The following is a 16,514-nucleotide window of genomic DNA, read 5'->3' as shown; positions in this document are numbered from 1 at the left end:
TAAGATACAGCTTTCCCCAGTAGTTGTGGAGATTTCCATCTGTCTGAGCTTTAGAAAGTGAAAGAACATTTTATTCTAAATGCCATCACGCCAAAACAGCTAAAATATTCTGTCTTAGTGATATTAAATAAAACTGTGTGGTTTAAATTTAGCTGTGAGTTTTAGCAGACAGGCTTGCAATGCCTGGTTCTTCTGACTCTAAAACAACTGTGAAAAGTATAAAAAAAATACAAATAACAATATACTGGCAAGATGCAACCATATATTCCTAGAAAATAAATATTAATTAAATTGCTAGAGATAAAACCTTGTCCTACTACAGGAGGTGCTTGTTTATCAGATGTTCAGTTTTGCAAAGCCCGCGTGGATGACTCCTCCTCACACACTCAATTCCACCGCTTGAACAAACAGTTAATGATGTTCTTCTCAGTATTCATGGAAATCTAAAATTTAAAAAATAACACATGGAGCACAAACAAGGCTTCTTTGATTTAAAAAAATAAAAAAATTTAAAAATACTTTTTTATAACATTTTAACATTTGCTATTTGCCTTTTAGCCACTTATTTTTGCATTTTTTATTGAACATGGCTCAGAGTAAAGAGGGTATAATAGATACCCAAGAGAATACATTTTTGTTCTGTTGGGAAAACAGCTGATTATGCTCTCTAACAAAGCTGATCCCTCTGAAAGGTTATCTACTGACTTGGAACAGTTTATTAAAGTAACTAAATATTTCAAACTACATGTCTGACTGCAGGAGTACAGATTTGTTTTCTCTCAAATTCCTAACAGAAATTTTGGTGAGAATAGCATGGTCGATGAATTTAGAGGATGCAGCAGCAGAAGGAAAAACCCTTTATCTTTCAGCCTTACAGGGGTCCTATTTCTTATTCCCTTAACACCTCCACAGAGATAACTTGTCTTTCCTGATTGTAGGTCTATGGTGGTGGGTCAGGCACAGGTTTGAAGCTGGAGAAAAGTGCAAAATACATTGTTTTAGCAAGGATGGACCTCTCTTATCTCTTCCCTCCCCTAAACAAATGTAGAATTTCATGTTCTTGAATACTGTGCCATTATTTTCCAGGTCATTCATCACAGGACACTTACAGCTCTTCTACAAATGCTACACTAATTCAAAGTATTTACTAGATATCCCTCAAAAACCTTAATAAAATCCTGTTCTAGTCATTTGGGTTTTCATGACAAATCCATGCCCAAAATATAAACAACTCTCAGTTTTAAAATAAATACAAGTATTGCATATTGTGCTTATTTATTGAGATTAGTGCGTGTTCATAGTAGATTTTGAATGGATGTGAGTCACTGCAACTGTGGCATGGTACGACAGTAACTCCACTTGGGCATCCACCTCTAACATCTTCCCAGAAATTTCTCCAGGGCTTGCACTTGGCTTTCCTCAAAACCCCTTCCTCACTGACGGGCACTAATCTTTGTTTCCTCCAAGAGGGGTGGTAAGAAAAGCAGTGTGTAAATGCTGATGAAGAAAGGGGACATCGTGAAGTGTACCACAGCTATGACATGTCATTTACACCACAGCATCTACTGCCTCTGGCCCTCGTGAGCTGCTAAAATAGCTCCTTGGGGAAAGTGTTGTTGTGAGTGTATGAAGGCCTTGCTCAAATCCTGGATGTTCATATCGAAATTGTTAAGTTTGATAACTTTAGCCTAGCTACAGAATCTTCACTGACTCAGAGCTCATACAAATTTCAGCACACAGCATTTTGCACTGTCCTGCCTGTGCTGTTGCGCTTCCACTCAGGACAATTACTGTAAATCAAAGTGCTTCATTTGCATTGTCCGCTCTAGCTTGGAGTTTCCTTTTGCTTCCAGTAGTTTGCAGCCAAGCGTCCTTATTCTACCATTTCCTAACACATCAGCCTTCGATGTCTTTCCTGTCTCCAGGAGCAGAACAAAATACTGAATGAGAAAGTACTTCAAAATGAGAACTCACTGCTTTAAAATTTCCTGGCAATGTATCTTGAAAAATCTGTGTAGGGAAAAAAATGCTAACAGTTATAAGGCAGATCAAATACCTGATATATGGACCTGAACCATATAGCTGTTTCCCTTTTAACTTAATGCACAGATACCTCAAACCAAGGATATGAGTGGGCTGAAACAACTAATCACATTTTGGCACAGACAAGTACAAAAGGAAACCCAGAACTACTAATTCAACAGCTTGAAATATCAGCTGCTGCATGCAAGATCTTTACAGAGCTCCTCTGAAGAGAACATACCCTTTTAAAATTGTGATTTTTCATCTTAAAAATGTCAGAAGATATCTCAGGAAAATTATAAAAGAATCCAGCATCATTGATATAAAGCGTGAATCCACTGAAGTCTCATAGACATAAGGTTCCCTTACCTCCACTCCTAATTTCATCACATACATTCCTCTCAGCTATCAGGGTCCTATCACACATTTTGCATATTTTCCATGCATATATTCAGAAATGTTATTCAGCAATAAAAAACAGGTCTAAACTGGGAGAAGTGATGTAAAAGAGAGAAGTTCAAGGAACTATATAATAACAAAAAGCTACAAAGCTGTGTCACCCCATGGCTTCAGGGCTGCAAGCATCTCAACACATCTTTACTCCAAAAACATTTGCCAAAGACCTTCACTGTAGAACTCCCTCTGTGGGTCCTTGGGGACGATAAAACTGAAGGCACAAAGAAGCCTATTCATTTGTCCTTCACAGAGAAAGTAGGTGGATAACTGTGATTTTGTGTCAGGACTCTTACCTGTAGCTCCTCTGCAATGAAAGGGGTACAGCTGTGCTGTTCAGCAGGCGTTTCTATGTCACTGTACCCTTTTCCACCAATGTGACATGAATGACCCAAGTGTACCTTCATTCCACTCTTCCTCTGGGATCAGCAGCTGATTTTAGTGACTCAGAAACAGATTCTTCAAAACAGGGTATTATCTAAACATTAGCTGTTCACCAAATGTTACACAGTAACCAGATAAAAATGAGAAAAAGACTCTGTCGCTCCTTGCCTATAATGTATCTTTCCCTACAGAATTTAGGTAAATTACACTTGAGAGCAGCTACCTCGTTCCTTCATGTGTAGGAGGGGAAGACAGCTTCTCCTCTGGCTTGTTCTCTTTGTAACTGCAGGCTTTGATCCTATGCTTGGAGTAGATGAAGAGAAGCCTAACAGAGTGGGCAGAAAAAAACATACAGGCATGCCCTCCGTTATTTCCTCTACCACTGACCTCTTCCAGGCTACTGGTATATTTGTATTAACCTTATCTGACATAATTTTTCTTTCTTTCAAAAAAAAATTCTTCCTGTTCTCACCTACAGAACAGCAAAAAGTACATAAATTATACATAAAAGTGCATAAAATGGCATAATTTGCTTTACTTTTTATATAAATAATAAACCTAGAAGCCCAAAATCTGACCTCTTAAATAAAATGTCAGCATATGATTCCTTGACACATATGGAGTTCACCAGTGCTGAAAGGGGAAGATCCAAGCCTTGTCCTTCCTTCCCTCCTGCTGGCTGCATATCTTCCTTCTACCTTGTGCTGGCTCTGCCATTCACTGAGAGCAAATATGAGTCACAGAGGTAGTAAAAATACAATCCATCAAAAAGTGAATAGTGTTCTGCCCTATTAAGAAAACCAGAAAAGGATCTGACAAGCATCTCAATCAGCACATCCAGTAAATTGGACCCTGCAATTAGAAGAGGAAGAAATAGAGGGGAAAGCAGGAAGGGTGAGATGTTCTTTTGGAGGGAAAAAGCTCAGTGGCTGTCTGAGTCCATAAGTAAAACACTGAAGACAGAAAGGGGGAATATCAAGTTTGAAGGCTGCTGATAATAGCAGCATCTCAAACCCCTTTCAGTCCATGGGATGGCTTTGGAACTGTCCTGGCAAATATCTCTTACTGCTCATGTACAGCTACTGTCCTATAGATCTTTAGCTCTTCCTGTTCAGCTTCAACAAAGCTGCATTTGAGGAAAAGTGACTGAACATACATTAAAAATTAGTTGCTAGGAAAAACGAAGCATTTCTTTACTGCAGTAATATTCTTCAATGTCAAGGAGCTGCTGGCAGTGCTCGGCCTCTGGGACTATGCCTAAAGAGCTACAGCAGAAAAAAGCTCTTTCTTTTATGTGTAAGTGCCAGGATACTGTTCCCCATCCCACCCAGGCACAGAAATGGCCCTAGAGATCCATATATTTTAACCTTCAGACTTTATTACCATTAATTATATCTGGAAGTGAAGCCAGGATCCCCCAGAACACGGTAGCAGGAACAAAACACAATCATCCATCTGCCTAGCAACATGGGTTGCCATGAGTACTTCTCCCCGTGCTCCACAGGCAGCAGGGGCTCGCCACTGAAAGCCAAGCCAAGCTCAAGAGCCCCTTGGAAAAGGGCAAAGAGAGCCTGCTTCCTCAGATGAACACATTCCATCTCCAAGACCTTCCTCTGGAACCTAGAATGTGCCAGCCAGCAGCCTGAAATTTGGAAATGAGGGACTTCTGGAGTACTGAGACAATGCCAGTGGAATTGCTCTTGCAAGAAGCAAAAGCAATGACGTTGGGAACATCAATACTGTTAAAACTCCATTCTTCACTTCTCTGTTCTTCTGAGAAAGTTCTTTCCATGTTTTAATACCATGCCAAAAAAAATCCCAATAACATACTGTCAAATCATTGACTTTTCACACTTACAAAGAAAAGAAGAAAAACCTGTGAATGGTACTGAAGACATGGAATTACTTTATGACATCCCTAGCTCAGGAGGTCTTTGAATCACAAACCATTTGTAGGAGGTTGAGAGACAGAGTATTTAAGGTAGTCATTTATGTGGTTCTCTACTAAGCACCTGCTTTAGGCCTCATTAGAAGAAAGGATACTCAAAGAGACAGGTTTTGACATGTCCCAGAAGGTTCATTTTGCTGAACTTAGAAAACGCAAAAGATTACTTGGTAATTATTTAATATTTAAGGGAGACCCCCCCGATAATGTGGTTATCTAGAAGCTAGTTAAAAATAGTGATTTGTGAGGAAAACACAAATTCAAGGTTTCAGACTGACATTTGGACAATATTGTAATTGAATGGGACTGTTGAATAATGGAATTATATTCATGTTACCAATATTGTGGTGCTAACCTTTAAAAAAAAGCTCTTACTTTGTTGTTTGCTATATCATAACATGTAATTTAAGAGTATAAAGGCCATAGCAGAGATAAATAAGCCCAAAGTGCATTTTACAAAGATGTCAACCACGACGCAGAAGTAGTTAACCTTGGAATGAGAGAAGGAACTAAAGGTTATTCATCTGAATGATCATATATGGCCCTTAATCAGTTGAGGCATGAAATAGTACTTTTTAATACTTAGAAAAATCTTCCTAGCTCATGAGTAGCACAACTACTTCCTTTTCTATCACCTGTCAAGATTATTTGGGCATGAAAATGGTGCTGTATTCAATAAGTTAGTAATAATCAAAACCAAAATGGACCTGGGTATAGAAAATCTAAGCACTTCTGATTATTCTACTTTCTTCAGAATGCAAATCTTCATTTATTAAAGAAAAAAAAAATTAGACCATCTGCTTGTGAAGATAATGTTTGGATAACTGATGTAACACTATTCTTTTGAATCTACAGTAGGATAGTAAGAAAGAAAATCATCCATAACAAGTCCCATTACCATGCTCAGGATTTTACTTTACAAGTCTGACCCCACTACCTGCTCAGGTTAACTTCAGAATTTCAGTGGGAATAAAGTTAAGGTGTGGGGAACTGATCTTAATTCACAATCTATTCATCTCCACTAACACAAATGACACAGGATTAAGCATAGTGTAATAGCATCAGCACCACCTTAATTCTCATCCATCTCAGTGGTTTTTTATTCAAAAGAATAATTGCATGGCTAGCTTGTTTTTCCAGGTTCATGAATTTCATTTATTACTTAAATATAAGCTTTAACTTTGCAGATATCAAATGTATTTCCATGTTTAAATAAAGTGAACTCTGATCTAACTAGAGATACTGCACAGGGTATGTCTTCCAGACTTCCTATACAGACTTACTATTGTAAAATGAAAGTTGCTTTGAAATAAAAATATACTTTGCTATTTAAGAGGGAAAAAAAGAAACAGAACTAAGACACAGCCAAGAAAATATTTTCTATACCTTCAGAATAAGAAAGAAATTGAACCACTATTTGATTCCCCCCATGAGGGATAGGGAACTTTGATGCACTGTGGCAAGATATATAGCTGTATTAATGAAAATCTAATCTGTGCTCAGAGACTTTGCATGTTGGCTAGAAATGTAAAATATTCATACCACAATAGCCTGTTAGACTGTCAAATGCTGAAGTTCAGCCAATTTTACCAGAAAGAGTTGACATTTTGCTGTATTCTTCATTCTAGGGAGCTGAGAAAATAAGCTATCAAAACCACTCCTCCACTTGTAAATTTTGCCAGTGCAACTATTTAGATATGGCATAAATCTAGAAATAGGAAGTGTTTGTCTACTGCACCATTTAGACACAGTAACTCAAACTAAGAGCAATAACAAGTACTTTGGATTGATGAGTCTTTTGTGTCACTGTGCCAGGACAAGCAAAGGCATCATCTCCTTTTGTATCACCTTCTCTGCCATGACCCAAGGAACAGCCATAAAAGGATCTGAGGAGAAAACTGATTCAGCTAGAAAATACTTTTTTTTTTTTTTTTTTTTTTTTTTTTTTTTTTTTTTTGTGGTTGTGGTTACCAGGTTGTGAGCTGGACTGTGTGGCAGAAAGGAGAGTGTAAGAACAGCTGACAGGGGCTGAGGAAACACAGACCTGCCACCGAGGAGCAGCCTGACACTTTCGGTGCAATCCTCCAGGAAGAGTCCTGTGTTCCATCACTGGCCTTGCCTTTTCCCAACTCAGATGGCTGCTGAACTATCTTCCAGTCATGCTCCATTCACATAAAGGTGCACCAAGGAAGCAAAAGCAGGTCTTGGAAAAAGAAACATCATCATTTATTAGACTAGCTGACAGAGCTGAGAGGATAAAAAACCCCAAAACAACACCACTGTGGTGTTGTTGGGACATATAATCCCTTTTTCAGCTGTGAAAAGAAACTGCATCACTTCAACAGAGTGCACTGCTCATAATTTTCAAAATAACTGCAGCTTTATTATGCTGCAGTTGCCTCATTTGGATTGTTGGAGTGAAATGGCTAGGTGAGAGCAACAAGGTAGAAGGGAGTGTTTGCAAAGGAAAACATGGTAAGGACATTAGCCTTGGGGGACTAAAAGACAAGCAGTTATCACATGCAGAGCCCTAAGGAGCAGAGAAAAGTGCAACCTGCTAAACTGGTTCTAATAGACACCGCAGATAGCTGCAAATAAAGGTAACTTAACAGGAAGAGGCACCTAAGAGTCCTGATAAAGCCATTTAAATTGTCTTTGGTTTGGACATCCAGAGCCATATCACTTAAGAATTTATGTAACTGTGCAATGAACCACACCAGTGAAATGGCAACCTGAAAAATAACCCAGGAGATACAAATTGGCCACAAAGTACTAAGGTGTTATTACTCTGTGAGGCGAGTTCGCATTTGCCAAATAGCTACATAAAGACACCCACAGTGTAGTGTAGGGAGCAACAGCTGCTCAAGCCATGGTTGCCGATGAGACAGTTGTTTTTCAGACACACTGATCACACACAGGTCAGTGAGTAAGATTATTCCAACATATAAAGATTTAAAGCATAGGAAGGCTGTGATCAATGACCTGCTCACTTAATGAAGTCATGTCTAAGACTACACAGGATAGTAAAAATGGACTACTTAATATATACATAGGTTTTACCTGTTAATTGAACTTTCCAAAGTGGAAATAGAAGTTTAATAATCCATCTGAAACTCTGGATCTGTAAACCCTAGATAGGTAAACTTTTCCCAGTTCCATTTCATTAGCACCATGATTTACCCTCAGGAACAGCATGGCTATGGAAATGAACCTAAAAGCGGTACCACTTACAGTGCAAGATAATGATTGTTTTTCTAATTGCTTATTGAAATATATATTAAAACAGAGCACAGTTTTTATCTGGTTTATATATGCTTGCATGATACAACAGTGTTTATTGGCATTGCTGTATATATCAGTAACACCTTGAAAGCTGGAGTTATTGTCAGTTCAGATTAACTCAGCCAGACAGAGTCCAGTTTTTAACTAAATCACACATTCTGGAAGCCTGAAGACCAAATCTTGCTGCAGGGGTTTGAGGCAATAATGTCTCTTAGTGACCTTACCTTCCACTACCAGCTCACATCTCTCACTCTGTAATGCAAGAACCCAGTAACAGTGGGTGTGGATGTCCTGGTATGTCTCCTTCCACCTCCTTTCCTCTCACCTTGGCTGTTCAACACAGCACAGCATATTTAATAATTTAAATTTATAGCTGAGGCCCAGAGAGTGGTCACACATCCTATTTTGTCACTTATCAAACAGTGGAGCTGCTGGGACAGTAAAGTCTTAAACCACTGTAGCTAAACTAGAGACAGTCTGCCACTGAAATTAATAAGTATGTTACTCTGTTACTAGACCTCAGCAGGGAGCCTGATGAGCATTTTAACCCAAATTTTTCAAAGACCAAGACATGTAAGTGAATGTTCACGTGCAGTTGTTCACCAGATTAAGAACCAACCTCCAAGAGCTCAGTATGCCCCACCTGAAAAGTGTTGTATCGTGTATCTGTTGCTTGTAGGCCGAGTATCAGTGTTGTGTATTTTAGGATATCTTCAAGATAGTATTTGTTTCTCTCTCCCCGTCCTCTTTGCAAGTAGTTTGTCTTTCATGTGCATCTTGGAGCACCCAAGATGCGTTGAAGGTACAGATGACATACCCAAGTGCTGAGCCTTCTGAAGAGGTTCTCTTTTTGTGTCCTGTGTGCCTCTTTAAACATCCAAAGATGCTTCTGGAAGCAGACACAATATTGAAGCCTTCCTTTCAGTGGCACCACCACTTTTTCTCCTCCCATAGCAAAATACCTGCATGCTAGAAGTTGAGCAGACCTGGGATCATCAGATCCCAGGACACCAAACCGACCACACTGTTGATCTCCAGCCCTGACACCAGCAAGTCTAACAGGATCAAATAACAAGGTGGTGCAGTAACATGTTCTCCCTTCTAACTCATAGTCAAATATTTGCAGCCTTCAGAGTGGTTAAGGTTGGAAGGGACCACAGATGGGGTCATTTGGTCCAGCCTCTCTTGGCCTCCCCAGCATGCCTGCATGGCCACAGTAGTATTTTCATTAAGCAGTTTATCTATGAGACTTTCCAAAATGGCTACCAGAAATCTGCCAGGATGCTCATGAACTGATCTGGTAGCCATGGAGATGCACATGATCCTTCTAATCTAAAATTTCAGAAGTCTGAGAACCTCTTGTTCTCCTAAACAACTCTAGCAGCCAATTTTTTAGTATATTTTCAGAAGTCCCATTCCCAGAGTGACTGAAGAGCTCCTCAGTAAATACGGCACAGTCCCAGAAAGGACTAAAAGAGGTTTTTTGTCTTTGTGAATTACTTGCATTCGGTAGTAGAAGCAAGAAGCTGATTTTCAGAGCTCTGTTTTTATCACTTTCCAACCTATATTCATTGACATAAAATATAAATGCATAAAGTTATCAGCCTAGAGCTACTGGCTTCCCTATAGGTTTGGGAAATGAGAAACAGAGGAGAATGTCTGATTTGAGACTTCGAAAGAAATAAATACCCATGTATTTTTCTCAGTAGGGACAATCTTCAGTAATATCAGAGTTAGAAAGGAGTTGGAGGTGGGGGGACCTCCAGAAATTCACAGATCACATAAAGCTCCTGGCCTGGCATCTTATCTGCATAAGGTGTGGCTGGTTTTGAAGGGGCCAGTGCCATTAGCAGCAATTCAGTGGTTGGAAGGATATCTTTTGTTTTTAAGAGAACCATTATCAAATCCTTTTCTCCATTGTCCCCACATCTTTCAATAGCCTGGTGGATTGCAGCAGATAAGAGCTGGGTTTATATTAAGCATAAAGTTTCACAGACAAATCTAGCTTGTAAGAGCCCTTTTTTTAGTCAACTTTGTGATCACAAATAATTGCACTGAATTAATCACTTATATTGTCACTTGGAAATCAAGAATAAAAGTGCTAATTTCTGGAAGCTGAAGAGAGGATACGTGCTATCTGCTGAGAAAAACTGATGGAAATATGCACTGGGAAGAAAAAGATATGTGAGGTATTACTGTTGGAAGAATCAGAATGAAACCTAAATGAGAAGATTTAAAAATAGAACAAAAATGAAGAACAGAAGAGAAAAAAACCACAATCAAATACTTGAAACAGAAGCATCAGGGAAAAATGAAAAAATGAAAGTAAAACTCCATATAGATAGTTAATGGAAAAATCCCAGTCTTGAGGCATATACTCATATTCCATCCCAATCAGAAGGCAAATACATATGCTTAGCTTTACCTCACACAACACCAGTGAGTTCAGCAGTAAGCTCCACCAGTGTAAATCACACTTCTCCCTCTCTTACACCCCCAGTTTCAGCAGATGCAGCCACAGTACAGACTGGGGGAAAAGAAAGAAGACAGGAATAGAATGCAATTTCCAATTCAGATAAAACATCAGACTGTTAAAAGTACTGAAAGAAAATACTTCTTTATCCTTACAAATGTGGTTCCAAACAGACCTAAAGGGCAGAAAGGGGAAAACCAACATACTGTTACCCCGCTTTAAATCTTTTAATTTTGAAAAAGACGCTCTTAGGGTTTTAATAGATCCTCGTACCCTGCAATAAGCAATCTTATTGCTAATTAGAACACTGTTTCATAAATTTTCTTGTCTTGCTTCTAAGGAGTTTTCTCAGTTTACATATGCTCTAGAATTAACAGAATCTCTGAAGTAATTTCAGAAGGAAAAAGTAATAAGTTAGTTTAATAAACTTGACCAAAGAAGGAAAGTAAATTTCAATTTTCAACAAAAATGCTTAAAATCCAGAACACCTTCTAGAAGAGCACAGTGTTTACCACTGGTATTTATTAAATATTTTTTTAAACTTTGTTTTATTCAAACTTGTTCTGGATGCTGCCCAAGAAAAAAAAAACTTTAGCATCCCAGCATGAGGCAGCTGAGAGCCCAGCCTTGTGCGTGTGTGCAGGCCGGCTCCTTGCTGCTCCACCAGCCCTTCTCCTGCAGCCCACGCAGGGTGGGCTGCTGCAGCTCCTGCACTTCACTCTCTTCCCTCCCGCCCTCTGACTGAAAGCCACAGACTCCCAGTAAAGCCATAGTACCCATCCCAACCAAATGCTTCCCGTTCTTCTGTCAGGCTGCAGACTTCTTCCAGCCTTGGCTCAGAGGTACCTTTGGTCTCCAGGTGCTTATTCCCGAGCAGATGGGGCCCCAAGCACTGCTGACTGTGGGTGATGAGTGCATACCAGCTCTCGGCTCCTGCAGGGCTTCATTTAGCTGTCTTGCAAAGGGAAGTGCTCTGTCCCTGGGCCCAAAAGTGCAAGCTTCCAGTGTGGTCCTCCATCACACCAGTAGCAGTTTGTGTGTTGAGGAGAGGAGGAGGAAGGCATGAGAGAAGGAGGGGTATTTTCACAAGTTTTTCTGCTGAGTATCCAAATGGGTTTCTGTGGATTTGTTACCTGTTCACGGGAAAGAAAGTGAAAAGTGACTCAGCACCCATGCTCATTCACTTCCTTCCCAGGCTGTCAGTTTGGGGGTTATCTGGGGTAGAGTTCTCCAAAGCAGCCCTCGTTCACTTGGAAGCAGACGGAGATTTTCAGCTCATTTCATGTGGGCTGCTGCAAGCTGCGATCCGCTGCCAGCGCAGGTCAGGTTAAAGCCAGATTTCTCAATGTTCCAGCAAAGTTCTGCATCATTCTGATAAAGTATTTCAAGCATAGGAAAGCATTTGAGATACATACAAATGGATGAAGAATATAGGGAAAGCTATAAATCAGCAAGTGAGAAGTACAAAGGAACAAAAGGAAATATTACCAGAAATATTTCCTCATAATAAGTGTGCTTCAAATAAACAATGGACTTAAAACTTTCTTCTGATTTATTGCTGTTTGCAAAACCATGACATTAGGTAGAAACTCATCTTGTTAAGCCTAAGAACTTGGACAGGGATGGCTAGAGTTAGTTACTATGGAGTTCAAAAAAAAATGTTGGCTTTTGTGATGAGACCGGCTTCAGAGAAGAAAGAGAGGATAAAGGAAAAGAAGCTGGGTTTAAGCATTCTTTTAAAGATTTGCCATCTGAATGCTCTGCATTAATTTTCTTTAAAGCTGATCAGTTATAAGAGCTTTTCTTCATGTAATTGCTTGTTTTCAAGTGTTTTGTGGTTATTTTGTTGTTTTGGTTTTTTTACTAGAGTATCTGAGACTTTCCTATGTGGAACATACTGGTGATAAAAAAAGTCTTTCTAGATATTGTGGACAATCTGCCTCTTCTCTGTTTTGAAGGTGTGAGATTTGTGCTTGAAGTGCATGTCTGTTTTCACTCCTTTTTAATTATACTTTTGGTCGTAAATTTTTCAAGTTTGTAAATGATAGACAAGCATACTGTTGTCACACAGCTCTTATTTCAGAAACACTGTCCTGTCTATGATAATAGGATTGTTAAAACAGTTATTTGTTAAGCCAGGCATGCTGTGTTCACCTTGATTCTTACTTTCTTAACTTTTGTTGTTGAGGATCTCTTATTTTGCTGGTATGTGAAGCAGGAGGAACAAATGCAGATGCCTAGTCTCATAGAGGAACCGCCAGGCAGTTCTATTTTCTTTTGTATGAAAAAGAAGTCATAAAATCCAGAATCTAATTGAGGCCCTGACCCTGTAATGAACTCAGCAGTCACATGGGTCTGGGGACACAGGGAAAGCTATAGGATAGAAAGTCTTGGATTGCAAATACTGACAATTCAGGATGCTGCTCTAAACACACTGGGCTGATGTTATTTGAAAGAATAGCTCTATGTTCCTATCAGAAAATCTAAATTGGATAGTTTAGGAGCTTGTTAACTCTTGGATTAGCTACTTTACAGCAGAAAGCCCTTAGAAAATTTTTGACTCTCCTCCTCCCTGATTTTACTGGCACTGTTCCTTCAGAACAGCGTGACCTGATGGGATACCTGGTTGTGATTCACAATACATGCCCATTCACATACATTGGAATACATTCATATACAAAGGACTGCCTGCCTTCTGGCCAGGGTGCACTCCCAGAAATATTCTTTCCCAGAAATAGCCTATACATGTGGAACCAGCAAGGTTACATGACACTGCTTTTCTTCTCCTGTTTATTGTCAAATAATTGTTCTCAGAGAGTTTGTAGGAGACTCAGTGAGTTTTTTTATGCTTTCCTAGGAAATTACTGTAGTCATTTGCTAGCAGTTGCTTTAGTGTGTTGTCAGAAGTGCTTCTGTTGCTAAATCTTTCATATGAAATGATGCTGGTTTCCCTCAGCCTGAAAAAAAAAATGAAAGGCTGAGCAGACTTGCTCCAGCAGAGTGGGTTAAAGAGCAATCTATGACAAAGTGGGTTTCTTTCCAGAGAGCATTCTACAGTGAAGTTAACTCTACTAATGCAGTTTCCTAAAATGAATCAACTGACCAAACCTCTGATCTCATTTCTTTATCCCCCTTTTAAAAATGATATAGTGTTCAGTCTTAAAGTTAAGTTTTCCTTTTATTTTTTGAGCTGACTTCATTTGGGGCTAAAAGAAAAGTAGCCGGACTTGGGATACTGCTTCCAAAGGTAACAGCCAAGAGATCTGCAACCAAGACTGAGGAAAGGCAGTTTTGTACTCTCCAAGTACTTTCTGGTGCTTTGGAGTCTGCTTAGCAGACCTCAGGATTTTGTAACAGCTGCCTTGTAGGATTGCCAGGCAGTGCCTAAACAGGGAAAGCTACTCGGGGTCTATCTGGGCTCCAGCTGCGTGTCACACAGAAGTGGCCATCTTGAAAGCATTCTAACATGCATTAATGAATATTTTAAAATAGTTCACTTAGTCAGCTTTGCCTATCACATATTTAAGGCATGCTGTGGTAGTACCTTCAGTTACCATAAAATATTCTTAAAAATTCTAGGAAGTTTATGTGAGTTTTTTAGCATGGCCTTCCCAATCTCTTCACTTTTTGTGAATTGAGTGGACAGAGGAGATGGTCTAAGAGCTAGCAGCACTCTGATGCCACAAAAAGTGTGTGGTGACTTTTATTTTTTGGCAAGAGCATTTTATGAGGGAAAGGAGATAGATGTATTGAAGAAGCTTAAAGAGTATAATTATGATAGCCTTGTACCGTGTGCACTACAAAGAGCGTTAAGTATCAGGAGAGAAAACCAACCCAAAAAGGGGATTATCTGGACATCAGTGGGGGCTTTATTTTCAATGTCAGGTTGAACAGAAAAGTTGCATTAGGCAGGAGCTGGTCTGTGGCTGCCAGTTGTGAATAGTCCTGTCTCCATGATTGGGTTTAGTTACATATCTTGACCATATGTGTATTTATATGTGAGCAGAAAGGTACACCGAAACTGATAGTCAACCTTAAAACCTACTTGTGGTTGTTGTAATAGTCCCTTAGAGAGATTAATTGATACTCCCTTGAAATGGTTCTTCCACATTGTTGTCTTATAGGAGAAGACAACCGTATTTTTGGAAGCTGATTTACAATGCTACCTCCTCTTCCAGAGACTGACTGCTGTGCAGAGGGGTTTAGTCTGTCTAAATGTCCAGAGTTCACAGCTCCACTCTAGTGAATATGTATATGTGGTAAGTTACCAAAACAATCTCCAGGAATTGCAGATGTCCGATTTGTGGAGTTAAGTATCTTCTCATGAATTAGATTACATATAGGACTTGAGACGTGTAGTGAATAAACTTCTGTATGGCTCTGAATAAAGCCAAAATGAATCCTGGTTTTAATGCTGGAGAATACAACCTTTTTTCCCAAGGCCAGGCTTAGAAACTGTGAGTCATTGAATGCTCTGAACTGAGAAACTGTTTCTCAGAAACTCATGGCCTTGGGTTTTGACTTTTTTTGTTAAGCAAAACAAGTTACTCCTTGGAAATGGGAAAAGAGGGATTCTTTTTGGTATGGGGTCAGTGAGGGTGACAAACACAGGTCATGGCTGATATGTGATGTCCCGGTATAGCTTTCTAGTGCTTCCTTCTGCTTGGTGGGATTACTCAACTACATCATCCAGCATACAGGGAAAGCAAAATAGCATTAATCTCTTAAAAAGGACTTATTTACTGATTCTGAAGTGACAGCTCATCTGCAGGCCCAAAGTGTTCTACAGCAGAAAGTGCAATAAGACAAAGATGCTTCTGAGAAGAACTAGCTAACCAAACCAGTGCCAGAAACCTGAATTTCAGTCCCTTGAACCCTGACAGATCTACTTGTTATTAGACACAAACTACCCCTTAGGTCCTGAGGATGCTGTCAGACCTAACTAATCTGGTTCCTGTGGAATTAATAGGCCTTACTTTGGCATATGACCACCTAATTTCTGAGAAGAACTGAATTCCCTTGATATTAAAATATCATGGAGAGATTACAGATAGTACAAGGCAAGGCCAATCTCGTTCAGCATCCTGACTCTGATGGTGAGCAGTAGTGCATGTCAGGGAATGAGGAGCACGGTACTATTTCTCCAAAACAAACTCCTGGCCTGCTGGCAGACAGATCCTAAGATAGACCCACCTATGGAGATAAATAAATAGGGACTAAGAAATCATCAGAACTGCTCATTAGTCATGCAACCTCACTTGGGACAAATCAGCACTTTAAAAATGCCTGAAAATTTCCTATTAGGTCTAGTAATGATTAATGAGTATTTCATGAGCAGTGATGAAAATGGAGAAAGAAAAAGACTCCACACACTGCCTGCTATCATAAAAGGCAGCAGAGTATTTCAATAATGATATTCTCTTTAAAGTAATGGTTTGTTGAATGTGGAAATCTGAAGGCAGTATTAATTGAGAGTAGATGGATTAAGGACATGCAGAAGAGACCAGGAACATACTGTGATGGTCAGATGCAGGGTAAAGCACAAGAGGAGCCAGAACAGGACAGACAAGGCTCTAGAGAGCAGAACAGGGTAACACAAATGCCTGGGTCCCCCTGCAACACTGAAGATGTGTGGAAAGGTTCAAAGCCCAGGTAGGATTGGACTCTTGTGATTGTTCAATGCCCTCCTTAAAGCTTCCTCTTCTTTTTGTTACCTCTTTGTCAATGTTCTTGGTAAACAGAAAGAGGAGAGAGATTTGGAAGGACTAAGGGTGAATAATGGAAAGAACATTATAGAGGAGTAGAGCAACTAATTGAAGTCTAAGGGAGAACAAACAAAAATGAGGGAAACCAGAAGCTGATCTGTTGAAGGTCCAAGCCCCAGAGGACTTGGAAATTACTTCTGAGAGGGAAGACTGGTTTGGAGAGAAAACAGTTTAGGTTAGGAAGTAACAC

At 39.6% G+C, this 16,514-nt stretch overlaps 1 long non-coding RNA gene across 1 annotated transcript; it reads left to right on the top strand.

Moving 5' to 3' along the window:
* The first annotated feature begins 152 nt into the window (after positions 1-152).
* Positions 153-7,001, top strand: LOC135297295 (uncharacterized). Its single transcript, XR_010359335.1, has 2 exons — positions 153-4,974; positions 6,779-7,001. It is a non-coding gene; the product is annotated as an uncharacterized LOC135297295 (long non-coding RNA).
* Positions 7,002-16,514: the final 9,513 nt, after the last annotated feature.

The sequence above is a fragment of the Passer domesticus genome, chromosome 3, assembly GCF_036417665.1.
Source record: "Passer domesticus isolate bPasDom1 chromosome 3, bPasDom1.hap1, whole genome shotgun sequence".
Taxonomy (NCBI): Eukaryota; Metazoa; Chordata; class Aves; order Passeriformes; family Passeridae; genus Passer; species Passer domesticus.
The sequence above is the reverse complement of the archived record's forward strand: the minus strand, read 5'-3'. Positions and strand labels throughout refer to the sequence as shown.